The sequence below is a fragment of the Lepidothrix coronata genome, unplaced genomic scaffold (genome assembly GCF_001604755.1).
Source record: "Lepidothrix coronata isolate B3197 unplaced genomic scaffold, Lepidothrix_coronata-1.0 Scaffold124, whole genome shotgun sequence".
NCBI classification, from domain to species: domain Eukaryota; kingdom Metazoa; phylum Chordata; class Aves; order Passeriformes; family Pipridae; genus Lepidothrix; species Lepidothrix coronata.
In genome coordinates, this window is record NW_016690304.1 from 3,266,861 (window position 1) to 3,285,742 (window position 18,882).

General features: G+C 40.0%; 1 protein-coding gene across 11 annotated transcripts in view; it reads left to right on the plus strand.

The window, feature by feature from the left end:
- The window catches only part of CTNNA3 (catenin alpha 3), a 438,877-nt gene that overhangs the window by 393,126 nt on the left and 26,869 nt on the right, over positions 1-18,882 (plus strand). The window lies entirely within an intron of this gene.

Consider the following 18,882-nt stretch of genomic DNA (forward strand, 5'->3'; position numbering starts at 1 on the left):
CATGCATTCATTGTTATTTAATCTCAATGAGAGCTTTTCAAAGTTTTAGTTTTTCAAGGTCACCTTTTGCATTTGTGTATTACCTTGACCATTTATGCAACAGTAATATTTTCAACTAAAACCAAGTTAATGTTGGTATCAAAATAACTCATTATTCAGACAGAAGGTAATTGGGAATGATGTTGGCATAAATTGTTGATGTGGATAGCTTGGATCATTAACAAAAATACTTCAGGATGACTTCAGTGAAGGCCAGTGATAATCAGTGCTTACTCAGTGGAAGTTAGGACTGCTGTAAATTGTAACCATCTGAAGTAGCTCATTATGGCTTAACTTCCTTATTTGATTATAGGGCAGATGCCTCTGATTTTTTTGAGTCTTGGCAGAAGGGACCTGCAGAACCTCATTTGAAACAATTCTTGTCCTACTGAACAGTCCTGAGCATGTCCTCTGCAAACAGACACTAGAGCAGACAACTGTAATTATATGCAATACATATTTTTCCAGCTTTTTTTTTTAAACTTTGTATGTGATATATGACATAAGCTTACTGAAACTTGATGATGATGGGCTTTGCTGTGATGTGAACTATCCATTCACCACAATGACTGTACATCATTGCTACCGTGAGCTTACGCTTGACAGATGGAAAAGGAATTTACAAGAGCAGAAAGGCATTGCTGGAAGTTTGTAGCAGCTGGCAGCAGCTGCCCATCGGTAGCATGGACATGATAATGAGGCCTGATTATGGAAAACTGGTTATATTGATTACTGGAATCTATTAATCTGTTAAAACTTCTGTAAAAACCACATCATATTTGCAGTAATAAGCTTTGGCCCTGACGGGCAGAAGTGGAGGGCAGTGGACATCAGGCATTTGCTCTGCTGAAAGTGTGGCTCTCTATTCCCTTTGGAATCCAGCACACTTGCTTGTTGGGGATAACATACAAAGTTCCTGCCAATTTAATTTTCTTGCTGAAGGTTATTGCTGCTAGAAATAAGAGAGTTTGGTAGAGGTTTCTTTCCTGAATTTTACTTTTCTGAAAATGAACTGGATTGTAGTTTTAGTTTCTTTAGGAGGGCTACAGTGAATGAGGCAAAATGTTCCTGTGTTGCCACGGCTTTAACAGCAAAGGCATTCAGCGAAGCTGAGAAACAAATGAGCTATCAGTGGGTCTGATTATGTTTTCTATCCTCAATCTGGAGCTGCAGCCACATCTTTGTCCTTCTCACAGAATTCCATCTCAGCTTGGCTCTGCTGGCTCCCCCCATGGCTGACCAGAAACCTGTACTTCTACCACTGGCCTTGTGCCAACATGAGCAAAGCCTGGGAGATAGTTCCTGTGTGACTGTCACTTCTCATCTTCCTCTGAATGTGCAGAAGTGCTTTGTCACTTCTGTGTTCAGAGGAGCTGGGTGCTTCCAGGGCACCTTACTGGGTCAGGATCTATCCAAAGTGCTTGTCTGCACCTCCTCCGAATCTGCCTCCTGTGCAGAACTGTACACAACAGGGTTTGTTTGGTTTTCTCATACCTTGGGGATTCACTCAGGATAGCAGGACATTTGTTTTCTTGGGCTGGAAGGGCTTTAGGCTTTCTTTTCAACTTCAAGAGTATTAGGCTAAAAATTATCAGGAACGGGAGATGCTTCCTTCTTTCCACGAAGCCATCATGTCTGTAGCCCTCACACCACATACTGTGTAGCCCAGCAAGGAGTGGGTGGAGGTGATAGATATGGATTTACATCTCTATCCAGGGAACTCCGTCTTGGCCCAAACTCTGTCAGCATTGTGAGTGTTGGTCTGTGTTATGGAGCAGGGAAACAGGATTTCAGTTCTTGGTTCAGCTTTTGAAAGGCTTTCAGTTTCCTGGGCAAGAATGAGCTAATGAGGATTGCTTTGTCCATAGTTTTTCCTGTTGGCCATCTTGGATGACTTCAAGATGAGTGTTTAGTGTAGGTCCCATTTTGGATTACTGAATTCTCAGGGACAGGGTGTCCCTGGCAGTGCAGTGTGTGCAATGTGATGGTTGCTGCAGATTATTTCAGTGCTATGAGATTCACTTGCTTGCACCTAAAGTACCAAGTACCTTTGTTATCTGAAGCATCCAACATCTGAAATGTTTTAGCTGTACAAGGACCATTACACACTTGAAAACTCGGTACAAAAATTACATCTACTGGTTTCAAAATGGAAGTTCCTTCTGGTTTTGAGCTTCCACTTATTCCAGTGACATATCTGGCCTGCTGTATGGGAAAATACTAATTTTAAGGAATAACTTCTGTCGTGGCAATGAATGAGTTTTCTTCCTTTAAACTGAGCTTTTAAGCAAACATAATTCCTGGTAACAATCTATATAAATGTAGTACAGTCAGTTAATTTAATTCACTGCTTAGACTTCAGCATATGTGACACTGTGACATTGTATTCATGGGTGGTATCTGAATGAGAGATTAGAAAAGTACTGGCATTTGATCAAGAAGACTCCACTGGTGTTTTTCAACATACAGCAGGCAGAATTACCTGTAGAAGGAAGGGTGGTGTGTGAAAGAATAGGGATTTTGTTATGTATAAACAGCCATGTGTGCTCACATAATTCAAATTTTTGTTTCTTCCTTGTGTCCTGTTACATTTTCCTAGTGCAAACACACACATTTTCAATCAGAGAATAGTCATAAGTTTAAAGAGAAGTTATAGCCTTTAATTTTATGAGGAAAATGTATTTAGTCACATGGGTCAATCACACATCAGTGTTCTGTCCTTTTGCTGTGTTTTCTATAGAAGTAAATATCAAAAAATTGCCCGACCTGCCATAACAGTTTCAATAATATTATGGTGAAAATACTCTAAATTCTCTGCTGATTGGCTAAAAAGGTACAAGAAAAATCATAGGGTTGTGTTTGGTTTGGTTTGTTTTTCCCGAAGCTTTATGTGTAAATGGAGCAGGATTTTTGTTTTCCATTGCCACAGCACATTTATAATTAAAAAGGTATTTACCAATAATTAGACATAAGTTTTCTTTGCTCACGTGTATCTAATTCAAGCAGTGCTTAGGATCAGAACACTGGAATTTTTAATTCACCTTGAGAAAGCAGCAAGAAGGGTCGATGGTTTAAGCATAAAGGGAGCTCCTGAGAGTCAGAACTTGTTGAGAATAGTTTTGGTGGACAGCCTTAGTGTTTGACTCTTGTGCACCAAGGAAAGTTCCTTCACACAGAGAACTGCAGGATGTCCTCATGCAAGATTTTCACACACTTTGGTGATAGGAAAGGTACCACCAGGACTCAGGTGAGATTCTGATGTACAAGGCAGAGCTCACTGCCATGTGAGAGGTGATTTCGAAGATACACCAGGGAGAAACTCGTGCTGGTACCTGACTTTGCCAGGCTGTTTCACACCATGTCCTAATGGCATGGAGTCCATGGATTCAGGATTGAAGCCTCTGTGACAATCCCTCTCAGTATTCTTTAGTATAAGCAGTAAATGAGAGTCACTGGGCTTTTTACCCCTCACCCATTTTGTAGGTTGTTAGATTCCAAACGGGGCTGTATAAACACTTCCTTTAAATAAAGAGTTCAGCCCTTAGCAAGCTGTTCAGAAAGCGTCTCATATTTTCTCTTGCTGCTTGACACTTGCTTCTAAAATGGCATCAATATCAGACTTAATATGAGAAATAGCAAAACAAATCAGCAAGACTTGAAAAAAAAATAAATCTAGCAAAATCATCCTCCCAAAGCTGTCCCCCTTTATTCTTACAGTAAGACTAAATGTAATTCTGCTTTTACCTCTAGTTCCAAGGATTGCAGCTTCCCCTAACCTTTTGTCTCTGTTGCACTCTTGTTTAAGACCAAGTGCAGCTGCCCCATCTAGCAAGTCTCCTCACCAGAGAATAGTCTGCAACCTTAGTTCATCTGGTCTTCTAGTCTTTGCTTGGGAAAGCAAAAGAGGGATCCAAAAAGAAGCTGAGAGGTCAAGATGGCAGTCATGTAGTTACTGGGATTTGAAGAGACCATGGGACAAAAAGATAATGAAGAGGACCAAGGAGGGATTCTATTCCTAGTCAAGTTTGTCCATGAAACTTCTCACCATAACTCACTATTTGATTTGCTTTTCCTGGTACCCCTTTCCACTTCAGAGTTACCCAGGATGCTCCTATTTCTCGTTCAGCCCATTAAAGATGGTTCTGAAATTCTGAGGAGCTTTTTCATTGCACCCTAAGATCCACTGACTTATTGCCTTTTTTTGGCCCCTTCTAACCCTCAGATTTCCAGCAGTTGCATCCAGCTTCTCTCACCCATCTGGAAATCACGTGTCCCAGCTCTCCCACTCTGTCTTCTTCCCAGTTACCAACCCAATTTGTCACTGCCACAAAAGATAATGGTACCTTTATTACTAAACCCCCTGAACTGATTAATTGCCATTGAAGCTACAGTTCAACTTCAGATACAAGCATGAATTTCCCCTTTCCCTCCCCTCCCTGCTCCTATCAGGGAATTCTTTGATTGGCATTATTTCATTAAGCAATCTGGGGTGCTTTTGAGAGTCCATATCTACTCAGTGTTTGCATCATAACCTGCATATGAGAACAAACAACTTTCACTGTAAGATTATGTCATGACAAATCACCCAAAGATTGTGAAAGTGTTGTCAACAGGGGTGTTGTTCAACTGAGCCATCAGAAAGGACAGAGTTATTTTGGAGAAAATTACTTTGGGCAAAGATGATGATGAACCTTCCTTAGGATTCTATATTAAGAGGAACTTCTACTTGTGTTAAGTATATAAAGTTGTTATTTAAGGTAAATTTATAGAGCAGGTACAGTTTAGTTGTGTGTGCATACTTGCACAGGCCTTGTCAAACAGAACCAGCAGGATTTACTTGTTACAGCACAGTAGATGAAACAGATAACTTTTACTGTTAAAATGAGCAGCAGAATTGCATTAGCTACAGTAGTTGTAAATGTTGTTTAAGATTTTGCAGTACTTCAGGATACTGACTGTCCTGGCAGAACTACGTGTAGTAGCCTCAGGCGGTTGTTGCTCTCAAATAGAAACACGGGCTCTCAGGTTTGTGATGGATTGTTGAGGTGTGTCAGGTTAAATCATACCATGTAACACAGAATCAGCTGGTACTGCTCATTCTTCCTGAATGTCACAGAGCTTCGAAAATTTGCACAAATGCAACTTTCACAAATAAGTGAGGATTTTGAAGGCAAAAATCAAGTATTTGTGTCCTCCTGCCCATCTCAAAAGCTTTTGACTGAGTCTGAATTTCCTTCATGGTACTACTGTGTCTTGATTAATGATACTTACATAGAATATGGTAGTTCATACGATACTCCTGTGGATGCTTCTGCCACTTTTATACTAAAAATAGTTTCAGCTGATTCCTAAATACATACATCAGCAAATAATTAATAATAATTGGCAATTGCTACTCAATATAGCTCTAAAAGGTAAGTGCTAGATATTAATCCTTTGATAGTAAAATTTCTAAAAAGAAATTATAGTATCCAAATATATTAGTTACTTTATAATACCCTGTATTTCAAAGTGAAAATCACCTGGTGGGTTGAAGTCTTAGAACCAGAAGAGAAACATTTCAGGCAAAAAAACCCCAAAATCATTAACAGTTTGGTTTTATGACTTAGTATTACTCTAAGTATTTAGATATCCAATTTGCCTTCAGGCTCAGTGGATTTATTTTCCTGTAGTATGCATAATTAACATCAATAGTATTCTTATTAAACAAACACAATAAATCATGGATGCCTAGTCTGGTTCAGATACTTCTGTTAGGGATTCCAAGGTCAGAATTTACTCTCAGACTGTGACACAAGGAGGTTCTAAATGGATGACAGTGTGCAGCTGAAGAGGATGTTGGGTGATAAGGCAAACAAGCACAACTTTCAGATCCTTGCTATTTTGCAGGTTAACAAAGCATGTTAAACACTTGTAAACCAATACAGCCAACAGCTAATTACCAAAGTAATGATCATAGCATTTCTTCCTTTCCTCTGCAACATTATTGTGACAAAATGCAGCTGACTCATGTACAGCTGCATTCACTTAACAGTTTTTTTACTATTGCTCATAGCTGGTCTAGAAATATTCAAGGGAATGGATAAACTGAAGCTCCATGTCAGCATCAAACTAGGAAGAGGACAGATAATACATAGGCCTGTGTGGATTGGCTTTGTTTTTACAGTCTCCCGTTCCTTTTGTGTCATCTGTTGTTCTTTAACCACAACCATTTCACCCACTTCTCACTTCTGCTGCATTAAGTAAACCACCTGCCTTCACTGTCATAACCCTAAAAGACACATTTTCTCCCATCTCCTGGTACTGCTGCTGGCTGCAATCAGCACATGGCATTCACAATGCCCCTGGATGGGCAGGATAGATTCTCAGTCCCTGAAATTGTCCTCAGAGCAGTCATACTGGAAAAATACAAGCCCTTTAGCAAAACATCAGGACAGAAGGAGGTTCTGTTACTCTCTCTTCCTTCTCTCAGTGACATAATTACATTGTGGATATCTATCTACACTACAAGCACGTGTAATTATTTCACTGTTCATATAATTGCCCCTTTCCTTGGAAGGATGAGGCATTTCATTTAAAAACTATTTTTTATAAAAAGACATGTTATTTGTGCAACTTTCGTTTCTTTGGAATGGAAATGAAAGTGAACATAGTACTTTCCTATTATTGAGCTTAATAATTATTGAACTTAACTCAAACTTTTAATAGAAAGGTGACAAAAACTTATTTTAGCCTAACAGTCAACCCTCCTAATTTCAACTTCTATATTGTCAATGCTTGCAAACTGTTTTTTTAATTCCTGTATTTCCTGCAAGAAAACCAGGTATTGATAAAAGTAGCAGGACTCAGAAAGGCAGCCTTTTCAGTGTAGACATAAAGTTCATTTAGAATAATGTTTTAATTGAGTTGAAACAAACAGTCACTTCCTGGCTGGAATGGGAAATGACTCCTACATTTCATGTATACAGCTAGAAGTTCAGACCCATTATCACAAAGAGAATTCTACCAGTTGTCTAGTTAAAAGTTTATGTAAAAGTCCTCATCTTAAAAATTCTGGTGGTGGTTTGCTTTTTTGATGTTTTTAGTTGACTTAGTGCTGGACTGTATGAAGCCACTTCTGAATCATTTCTTGCATCCTGTAGAATGCCTCGTAGTCATGGAAGCTGTGAAGATTAATTCCTCTGATTAGAGCAATTACATGCTCCACATCCTAAAAGTATTTTATAAATTTAAGTCCAAGAAAATGTGTTCCATTTGAAACAATGAGCCTCTTAATTCTGCTGTTTCTGTGGGAATACTTGGTTTGTGCTGATGGTTACACCTCATGTATGGGTAAACAAATTGTATACATAGGGCAAAACAACCTACTGACACAACCTGCCTGTCTGAGTATCTCTAGGTGTAACTAGTATTTCCTTAAAAACAGTTGGTCCTCAAAAAAATCAGAGAAGTAACAGTTGTTGCTTTGTTATTTTTCCTGTAGTCCCATATAAGATTGCAAAAAATGCAAGGAATTCATTGAAATCTTAGAATTAGTCTAACATTTATTTCAGAGTACCTAGCACTTCTTGATCCCAGTTCTAAAATAGCATAAAAGCTGAGGTAAGAAAGTGAAGAGATAAAGAGATGGTTGTTGGTTGGGCAAGTCAAAGACAACTTAGTAAAATTCAGACATAAGAAATCATAAATATGGCAGACACATGGATCTACCTATCCATTGGCAGGAATCCATCCAGGACTAGAAGCAAGTTAACTACAAAGTCCCAGTATACATTACAGCAAATACAATCATAATTAAGTGACAAGTTGTATCTCCTGTGCCAAAAAGAGCTGTCTTTTGCCTTCCATCTTCAGGGACTACAACACTCAGAGGACAAGGTGCGTTCAGAACTCCCAAATAACAACTCCTGTCAGCAGAGGCGTGAGGAGTGTAAAGCAAGAGTAGTTCAGGCAGTAATTTAACAGCTTCCAGGCCAGTTTTCCTAGGCAGCTGGGAAGGTTGTGGTGGGACGATCTCCTTAGAGCATGATGGAACAAAGAATAGCAGTACCTGTAAGAGCAGCATTAGGCCCAGCATGAAGGCAGGTGTGCCTTGCAGCAGTTTAAGTTGTGCTCTCATCACTTAGCAGGGGTGGGCAGAGGGGGTGTCAGCTCCTCAGCCCCCAGAGGTGACAGGTACCTGTCAGCTGTGGGGTTCCACGGGGTCAGCCACACTCTGACTGGGGCTGCTCCGGTTCCATCCACGGGCATCTTCCTCCTTGTCCTTGGGCCAGCAGGAGTGAGATCCCAAGACTGTGAGGATATGAGCTATTGTCAGGGAGCAGCAATGCCAGCTGCTCTCTAAGGGAGGCAAGCCAGGATCCAAGGGTAATCCCAGTGCAGACAGGCCTTGCACTGAGCAGTGCTCAGCTCAGCAGTGTTGGGATTTCAAAGGAGCACAGGGTGCCCATAACCACTGGCATCCCAGACAAGGTAAGCAGCCAAGCAGCTCTATGGTCCATTGAGGGGCAAAAAGGAGAAGGGGCCAAAGTCAGACTCCCGTATGTCCATGAGCAGTCCATCCAGGAGACAGGATGCTGGCAAAGTAGGTCCAACATCCAACCTGAGGGCAAGGCTGGAGACAGGTGTGCGTGTGAGTCAGGTCAGGGACTGGGGTGGGGTGCAGGCCAGATCTTAAAGGGAGGTCTTGGGCCAGTGGGCAGGGCCATGGGAGGGTGAGCCTGGTCAGCATTATTAAGGCCCATTAGTGCACTCGGGCCATGGCACCTGGAATAGAGGGAGCTGATTCTTAGTCCGTCCTGATGGCTCAGCTCCACCCAGAAGGGGAAGCCAAGGTAATGTCCAAACTGGATATGAGGTCACGCAGTGAAACGTGTTATGATCTGCTGTTCTTATGGTAGTGCTCAGGAAAGTGTCAGCTTTGGGAGCATTCTCCAACTGGCACATCACTGAATCTGCCTTTTGAACCTCACTGCCTTGACACAAAACTTGTTTTTATGTTTATTTCGCTCAAGCTGTTGTTGGGTAAGAGCACCCAGCAATGTCTCCTAGGAAAATAAAGAAGCAGTCATTAAAAAGTCAAAGCACCTCTCCCAGCTTTTTCCCCCCCTTTAAAATATAGGCCTATTTTTATGGAATTTATTTGCTATATTTTGTACATGCTATATATTTTTGGCTATAACGCCATATGTTCAGGTTCCTCCTGAATTAATTAGCAGAAGTTAGAAGCTTAAACCTTTGGAGAGTTTCCAGGAAATAAGACTGGAAACTTTTGCAGCCCCTTCATTGGAAGGGTAGGCACAGCAGTGAATTAATTATGACCAGAAATTCGACATAAAATATTAGTTACTTTTTTTCCTGTGAATTTAATGCTGATTCAAATGAAAGTTTTGCTTACTTCCACAAGAGATCAGTTGCTTTCAGAGTATGATGTACACCCACATTTCTCTTGACAATTTATTGTCCAAGAGTGAAAAAAAAAAAAATGGATTTATGGCAGTTACTGACTGTTGGCCTGGCTGGTGTTCATGAAATAGAAGTCTGGAGTGTAATTGTCAAGGCAGAGTTTGTGAACTTGATAGTGACAGATAGTACCCACTAAGGGTATATAAAAATGAGTAGTAACTGTTAAAAGAAAGAAGGCAGACGGTGAAATAAAAGGGAACCAGATCACTGGGATGTTGTTTTATGAAGCAAAAGAGAGTGCTTTTGATGCTGTACAGGCTTTGCAGTGCTGGTCACCAGAATTTGCTCTTCAGAGGCTTCCTTGTGGTTGCCAGGAGGAGATGAATCAAGTAAAGGGATGTTGTTTTTGGGACTGCCACTCTGATCTTGGTGAGGAGGCAAGGGGGCAGTCTGGAGAAGGGATTGAGGAAGGCTTATAGTCAGGGACTTCTCCTCTGCTCTTTTCCCTTAGAAGCAACCTATTAACTTCGTGTATCAAGGCTTCTCTGTCAGAGTATAAAACCTGAAAAATTTTTGAGGCCATAAGACACATTTTCCAAAGCAAAGAGATTTTGTAAAACAAATTATCTTCTTTTACATTCACATGTACAGTAATTCGTAAGCATTGGAGAAAAATCAAGTTTTGGCCCTTTGTGTTGTGGATGTATCTCATTGTTTAACATGTAGATGAGGTGAAGGCACGGCACAACCTAAACCCCGTGTTTTTATGGTACCCAGACATATCCAAATCAGCCAGAGGCTCCCAAATTTGTGTGTCTGGCTTTGGTCATTTGATATACCAGTAGTACATTATAGGCTGGGAAGAAGATGTATGGTTATATTTTCCTCTACTGGAGTATATTACTTCAGTTGTTCCTAAATTATTATTTTACTTTTATTTTCCCTTCTTCCCTCTACCGGGTTACAGATCAGTTGTTTGACAGCACTGCAGCATTTGCTATGGTCACCCTTCTCTTTGCAGATGAAGCCATGGTTATTTCCAAGAGATAAGGCTTTCATCTTTCTCAAATCACTGCTCCTGTATTATTTCTCTTCACCCTACCAAATGTCTGGCTTTCTTCTCTCTGAGTGATCAATCCACAGGAACTAATTTCAGTTGAACCTTTGATTTGTTTATGGCCAAGAGTCAATTTAGGATGGAGTTGCCACCTAACAAAATATAATTATTCCCAGAAGCTGCAGGGTTGCAAGAAACCTTACTGTATTTTCTATGTAGTTAATTTTATTTAGTAACCTTTTAGTTTAGTTTTCTTTTTGGAGTATGCATACTTCTGAGAACAAACTATTCCAAAATGCTCACCTTGGGAGCATGGTGAACAATAGAAACAGTGCTGAACTGCTGTTTTCTGCTAAAATTATGACTGGAGTCTGTTCCAGCCTTTTTTAATTAAACCAGGACCTTTCATGGTTCACACAGCCTGCCAATGGTTTTCACACTTTTTTCTTCCAACACTGTACAGCATTTTCTAACACACGTTTTTTTATTTAGTACCTTTGGCAGCTGCTGTTTGGGTCCTGTTGGGGGATTCAAACTCTGTGTTTCTCCTCCAAATGGCACTGGTAGTGATGTTCAACTGAGGCATGTTCCCAAAAATACCTGCTCAGCACAGTGCTGCCTCCCTGCACCACAGGTCTTCACTGAAAGGTTGCACCATGGATCTTACCTGAGCTGCTCAGAAGATGGCTAAAGGTAGAAATGTAGAGGAATCTACATGGCAGACTGCAAACATAAGATCCCTTTTCACTGTATTTTCTCATACCTGTCTCAGTCCTGAACTGTTAAGGTCATCTGAGGTCTATTCTTACTGTTAGGAAGCAATGAATCAAACAATTCCAATAGTTCTGGGTGCTCTGGGATGGCAGAGGGAAGGAGTGACACTCTCCAGTATACCTGGGGTGGGTGTGAGCTAATGGAAGGAGTTTCAGAGGTCAATAGGGTTTTTTCTTCATTTCATTGTAAACTTATTGAAAAGTTACTGTTTAAGTCTACCCGCTGTAGTCATACCTGTTTCACAGACAATTGAGATCATCCCTACATAGGCACCTCTATTATTCCCCTAAAATAAGTAGCTGACACTGAGGTCTTCTTTAAATTGATGAAAAGGCCACAGGTCCTCAATAAACTGAGAAGCGAAATGAAATAACCAAAAATACAACCAGAGCTGTAAAGGAGGAGGGAAGGGATGTTGTGAGCACACTTCTTCCCACAGGCCTAACCCCAGGAATGAGTGCTGTCCTGGAGATAGTGTGCTTCTGGTTAGTGCAGTGTCAGAGAAAGAGAAAGCAGAATAATGTAGTTTCTGCTTTTCACTATTCAGGTCAGCTTCCCACTTCCACCTGGATGACTTATCACTAGTTCTGTTGCTGTCCTGAGGTGTCTGCCTCTTTTTTCCCTAGAGCTGAAGGTAAACTGTGTAAGCTGGGTCTAAAATTAAAATAATACTTGGCCATTTACACTAACACCTTTGATTTATTTTTAGCGCTAAGCAGTGGTTTGTTTTCAATTTTGTTCATTGGTTTTAACATCTTTTTCCTGTTGGCTGAATCATCTGTGCAGAGCAGGATATTCTTCAGTGAGTAATGGCTTAGAAGCCTCTTCTGTATGTATAGGCCTGTGGTAATTGCTAGACATATGGTAATTTTCTGCTCTTAAATATCTTTTTTTTTTTGGCTAAATAGTTATAAACAGATCATAGGTCCCAGTTAATTTAGCACTTCAAGGTTTCTGTGCTGGAATATACATGATTCCATTCCTCTCTCTGGAATGTCTTCCTTATTGCTGGCTGGTCTCTGTCGATATTGCTTTTCAAGTGGGCAGTCAGAGGTAGCAGATGATGATAACATGGGTATTCTAAAAGTGATTTCCTTAAAGAGTTCTCAGTTCTTGTACAGGAAGACACGAGCTGCAGGCACCAGATGCTGGACATCTGCTACCAGCAGCCATAAGAGCTTGGTGCTGTGTTACACCAAGGGTTTGGCATGGTGTGGGAAACACAGGATGTAGCAGGAAAAAGTTGCTGCCAAACGAGTTGCTGCTGTTGGAAAGGGTATTGCAAGTGTTCAGTCGGTATTGCCTTTAATTTTGCTTTTATGCCTAAAAAATGTTGTTTACATTTCCAAGTATTCAGAGGCTATAAATGTGCAGTCCTACCCAGATTAATCATTGCACTTTACCTGTGTCAGGAATGTTCTGTTTTTCACATGGGGTTTTTTTTTGCAGCTTTTCTCTGCACAAGCCATAATTTTGCTTTTGGGATTTGCAGTTTAGCCTGGATTAATAAGAATGAATGAGTCTTTCATTTCTCATATCTTTTTTAACTGACTGTGGGATTTGTTTGGACTTTTTCTTCAAAGGGCACTTTCAGACTCGTCCATCAAATTCTTTCCAAGAGCTGTTTCTTGTCAGGATGGCAGGCCCTGAGGCCTCCCCCTAATCATAAAGCTCTCAGTGGACTCTGGTGCTGTCTGGTTGGTGTTTGAAGAACAGACAGTTCATTGAGAATGCACATCACCTCCGTGTTCTCCCCCATTCCCAAGGGAGAACCACTCGGATAACATCTCCCCTTGGCTTCTGACAGCAAGCAAACCAAACAGAAGGAGGGTGCAAGGAAAAATGATTATGTGGATGTTTTAGAGGGAAGTCCTCACTAAGTTTCTCAGTGACAGTGCCATTCTTTACACCCTTGCTGCAGTGTGGAGCTTTCATCTTGTGTTTCCTTTTCAGAGTCAGGCTGGGCAGTGGTTTTGACTGAGTGAATTTTACTAGTATTTTCACAAAATTTGGAAGAGTTTTCTTCCCAACCAGTCCTAAGACAAGCCATGCTATAAAGCTGTACAGCCCCTTGATACTGCTGATACAATGAGAGGACTGTTATAAATGTAAAGATATAAAAATATAAGTAAATGTGGCTGTTTAATGGTTGCTGAACTGTGATAAAAGCAGCTTTTCCTGTCAGTAAAGCGGGGTTATTAGCACAGAAAGAGAACTTCTTGTGGGCTGGGACAGAGCATAAGCCTCAGAGCAGAAACCCTCAAAATTCTGTCAGTATTTCAGTGAACAAGCAGCTGTCTGTACTGTGTTCCCTGCCAAGGCAGTAACTTGTTCCAGGAGTTCTCTTCCCTTTTAAGTACTGTTGGATGAGGAAGCAAGCTGCAGCTATAGTTTCAGAGCTTGGACTAAAATGTGGTTTAATACAGATAAAAAATCAGACAAAGTGGTGTTTTTATTCAGGACTATCACATTATATTTGGGGAATGTTGTATTCAACTTAAAGCTCTCAGAGGATACTTTCTCTTTTCAGTCCTAGGAGATTTCACCCACCATGATACAATTACACAGTTTCATTCACTGTAGAGCCTGTGCCAAACATATTTTCAAATGCTTTCATCTTGACACAGCAAAGTGACAATGACACTTGCTCATGACAAGTAGCTTGCCTGATTGAATTGTGTCAAGTGTGCTGAATGCAATTTTCTGCAGAAACTGTGTGCCACTTAAGAAAAGTTTCCTGCCTTCTTGGTTGTTAAGAAAACCTTGAAAGTGCATAATTAATGTAATCAGGAATGGCTGAGGTTACACCAGGAAGTTCAAAACAGTAAGGAATGATCTATGTAAGCCCCAGATTCTGGCTCTAGTTTGCAGTCTCTGCAGCCAGGTATTTCAGCAGGTGAGTTCTTGCATCACTGTGGGGAAGGAAATCCCTTCTCGCCCCAGGTGTTCTGCAGCAGGAGCGAGGAATGCTCTCTAATGCCAGTCTGTAGCAAATTCCTTGCTCTTAAAATGAGGGAGGCAAAAGTAAAGTGAGTTAAGCAGCTTTGTACAGCACTACAAGCAGACAGGACTGTCTGCTAAAGGCTACACATGCTAGCAAACAGCACCTGCAGTAACAGTTTTTCCCATGTCTTTCCTCTGCTCTTTATTTTTCTTGGCATCAGTGATGGATTCTAGCCAGTGATCATGTTCTCTTCTCTCATTCCCACTTACCTCTCACCACTGTGTGGCTGCAAGAGAACTTTCTTACTGACATTTGATGAGCAGGCAGAAATTAAGACTTCCCGTGTTTTAACTGCTCTTTTCTTGCATTCATATGTTAGTGTTGGTAATTCAGAGTGTTATTAAAAATCTTTGCATGTCTATTACTTTGTGTCTTGGCACTTGAGGTTTGTTATTGTAGGAGAAACTTACTTAACCTCCAGCATTTTTAATTAACTTTCATGGCTGCTGAGCAAATCCTGAAAATGTGACCCTGAAATCTTGGGAAATAAAAGAAAAAAAAAGTAAATACAAAGAACTGCAGATGTACTATTTCAAGTCTCATGATATTTATTCCAGCTCTGTGGTATTTTGGAGCCTGACTCATGATATTTGAGTGCTCGAGGCTGACAGTACAAAGATTTCATTCACACAGCCTCAACGTTACACTATGTCTGCATAAGTAGAGCAATAAGGAGAGCTCACCGTGAAAAATGAGGGAGAATTGGGAGGATGGAAACATCATAACACTTTTCCTTTGGTGCTGTAGGGTTGTTGATAACTCTGTGAGTCAACAGTGTAAATGAGAATTAGTTTACTTTTTTTTTTCCCCGAAGTGTGAGGAAGGCACATATCAAATCAATCAAGTGCAAAGAAAATGCATTTCATTCTAAAAGTTTTCTTTTTTATCATGCAAAGTATATATTTTTATTCCGAAAATCTGAAATTAGTTTCCTCTTTGCATAGTATTTTAAAGCCAGGTACTTTTTCAGTGAGAGTCAAGTAAATAGTGCAGAGATGAAGACTTCTGCCTAGGGCTGAAATTGTTTCTTCTGGTCGTGTTCATTAGGCAATTGTAAAATAAAGATAAGTAAGAAACTTCCTTATTGTTTTCACTCAAAAAAACCCTCAAAACAAAACACAAACAAACCCAAACCCCTAACCCCTTGAAATGCAACAAATAGGGTGACACCATGTGCTGGTTTAGCTCAGGAGTTTAATCTGAAAGATTCTGATTATATCAGGTGTCTGAGCTCCTTCTAGAGCTTCTGTGGCCTTGTAGTCTGATTCTGAGGCAGTGCCACATGAAACTGCAACTTGTCAGTCTAGGAGAAAATAAATGAGGCTAAAGTAGTATCAGAAAAGTACTGGGAAGGGAATTTAAAAATTCAAGCCCATTGAGTCCAGCCTGTTCATCTTCAGTGAACTTGTAATAAGGTAAGCTTTATCTCTACCTGCATGAGGGCTTAGAAATCAGGAGAAGAGATGGTAGGAGAATATGTCCACAGTAAAGGTGAGTACAAATGTGTAGTGGACATCAGCAGTGCTGGGATAGACTAGAAAAGGATATATTTAATTTAATAAACCATTATTATTTAAACAGTTTGAGAAATCATAAAACACTGATGCTTGGCTGTAGCCAAATATTTCAATATTTAACTGAATTGTCAAATTGTCTGACTAAACTGTCACTAAGAAAATCAGCATTTCAAGACAAGTGCAGTACTCTGGCAGGAAGAGGTGAGATTTTTCTACTCACAAGATTTTGAAGTTGAACAAGAAAAGAAATTTGAATATGAATATCCTATTTTTTTCGTTTCCTCTAGACAGCAGAACTAAACAGAGAAATAAAAACAGGTTGCAGCGTGCAATGCATAACAAATTTAGGGTGTGCTGTTGCATGAGGAAGCAGAATTTAGGATCTGTGTGTTCCTGAAGATAACTGAAAGGACCAGTTTCCAGTTGAGTCACCTGTTTCATGGTCACCAGCCTTACCAGAGAGTGTATTATTTCAAGGGATCACTCTTATCAAAACACATCTATATTAATTTTAGCTGATTTTCATACCTGTTACCATATTAAAGGAAGTTTCTTTAAAGTGAGTCTTTCGTACAACATACATGTTATAAACACCATATGTTGTAACATCGTTGTTGAAACAAAACTGCGAGTTAATGGTGCTTTTCAGAGACAATAGCAGTAAAGACGGATTTTTTTGGAAATATTTTGATAATTGATTAACATATAGTCAGAAACTTGTGTGGTATTTAGAAGATGGATGACTGAGCCATTAGCAGTCTAGCAATATGATCAGATATCCATATTAATAAACATCTGTCCCAATGGCATAGCAGATGTGCTAGGTGCATATATAACATAAAATATAAATTTTTGATGAGTACTTCATTCTTTTTTTACTACAAAATGTTTTAATTACATCTAGATTGTGCCATTTATTTCAGTTTGCAACACTAAAAATGTAGGTTTTAAAAAAAGAAACCCAGCAATGGTGTGAGGACAGTTTTCTGGTGAATTCTAAAATATGACTCTGCTAATGGAATGAACTCATTTTGAAAGGTGAATTTTATTGTCTTCCACTACCAGCCTAGAGCCTATCATTACAGGTTTTTGCAGCATTTTGATTCTGATAGTCCTGATATGGTTCCTCTTTAGGTTCAATAACACCCTTAATTCCAGTTGCTGTTGAATTTGTAATGCAGGGCATGAGAAGGGTACAGCTTCATGACTCCCTTTTGTAGATGGCAGATGTCCCAATTGGGCAAAAATTGCCATTGTTTTCTGAAGATGGAACTTGAAAACTTAATAAATGCAGTTATAAGGTTACAGCAGTTAAATACCAGAAAGCTGACTCCCTAGCTCCAAAAAATTATTCGATTCCCATTTTCTGTATCCTAAACTTCATTCAATTTAAAATCCATTTATCCCATGTGCAAAGTCTTTTATCATTGAGATTTTTTTTTTCTTTGCAAAACACTAGATGGGCACTCAGAAAGACAATTTTGCAGTAATGTTATATATACCATTAGCCAAACACATCTTTTGGATTAAAAATGTTAGCAACTTACTGGTAGCCCAGGTGAGCTTTTTAATCAAACTTTGATATTAATTTGTATTTTTCAAGGATTTTTCAGAAGACTGATTCCTTTGTTGTGACATACTGGGTAGTTGAAATTATAATTGTACCACTGGGAGGTCTTGTTTTTCAAGTACCATTTAAAAGCTATTAATGATAGCTTGTGGGCACAAGTGTTGAAAAATATGATTATTAATAGCCCATGTTAACACTAGAAGTAGGATGGCACATGTAAACTCTGAAAATAGCCCGGCTGGCCATCAGCAAGATGGTGTTAGGTGGGGCAAAGGCATTCAGAAAGATTCCTTTTGGAATCAACGTTTCAGGGGGATGACAAACTCTTCAGTAAAATATAGAACAACAGGAAGTACTGGCATGAAAGAGGTGAAACTGTTGAGCTGTGAATCAACTTAAAGAATTTGAAAAATGATAGAGGGAAGGTGAAAAAGAGGTTTGCAGAGGCTCACTGCGTAGAGCTTTAAATGCCATGAGACAGATGTGACCACAGCGTGGCCTCCTTTCTAGCCCGTGATATTACTGCCATTAATCAGTTTTGCCACTTCTCCCAATTTTCTGCTGCGTCTAAGAATAGCAGTTTCTTTTCCTTTTTCCCTAAAATAACTGCTTCTGAAGACCTGTGGGTAGGTGAGCTTCCCAGGGCTCTGCTTCACATGGGAAGATGCTTTTTTTTCCTTCCAGCTGCCATCTCTCCCCTCTGTTCTTGCAGAGGGGTCCCCAGTGACATCAGTCGTGGCAGTTCAATAACCTTGCAAAGTGGTTTGGGCTTTCATGATTAGACATTAAAAGCTTGAAGTCATGACCAGTGTGCAGCCTTGAGCTTTAGAAATAAACACCTCCACCCCCCCCAAAATAATTCAAACAGCATATTTTTTGGCCAGTTTTGTGATTTTTGAGATCTGGATGAGGTTTTTCTTATTACTATGATTGAAGGGACAGTCAAGGGGACTGAGAAAATTTGAGATAAGAAGAGTTCAGAATTAAAACTGTGTTGTTGATGCAGCTCTTAGCTGTAATGTGTTAAAAGACCTCTCAGCAGTGTTCACACCTGCATGGACTGCACAGCCAGGGTCAGTCTTGTTTTTCTGTCTTCAGGTAGTCTCTGACATACCCTCTGCAGGGAACATGTATCTCAGGAAACATGTGACCCTCTAAATCCAGATACACTATCTTTACTTGCAAGATAGTCTCCAGCAGTTGCTCCAAAATGTGTGAGTGTGGTTGTCTTGCCACAAAATGTTGTGTGGGGTTTAATGAGTTATGACATAGCTGAGATCAAACTGAAATCATTAATTTGCAATTTCTACTGTTGGCTGATTAGTGGGATTGCAGTCAGTTGGAAAAACCAGATCAAAAGTTCAAGCTCAAGAACAACAGATTGGTCATAGAGCACATATAAATGCATAATTACAGCTATTTGGGTATATCAAACAGCTGGCACTATTACCCTGCATTCCTGAACTGGAGGTCTCATTCTGTGACTCAAGTTCATGACAGCGTTTTTGTCTTACTA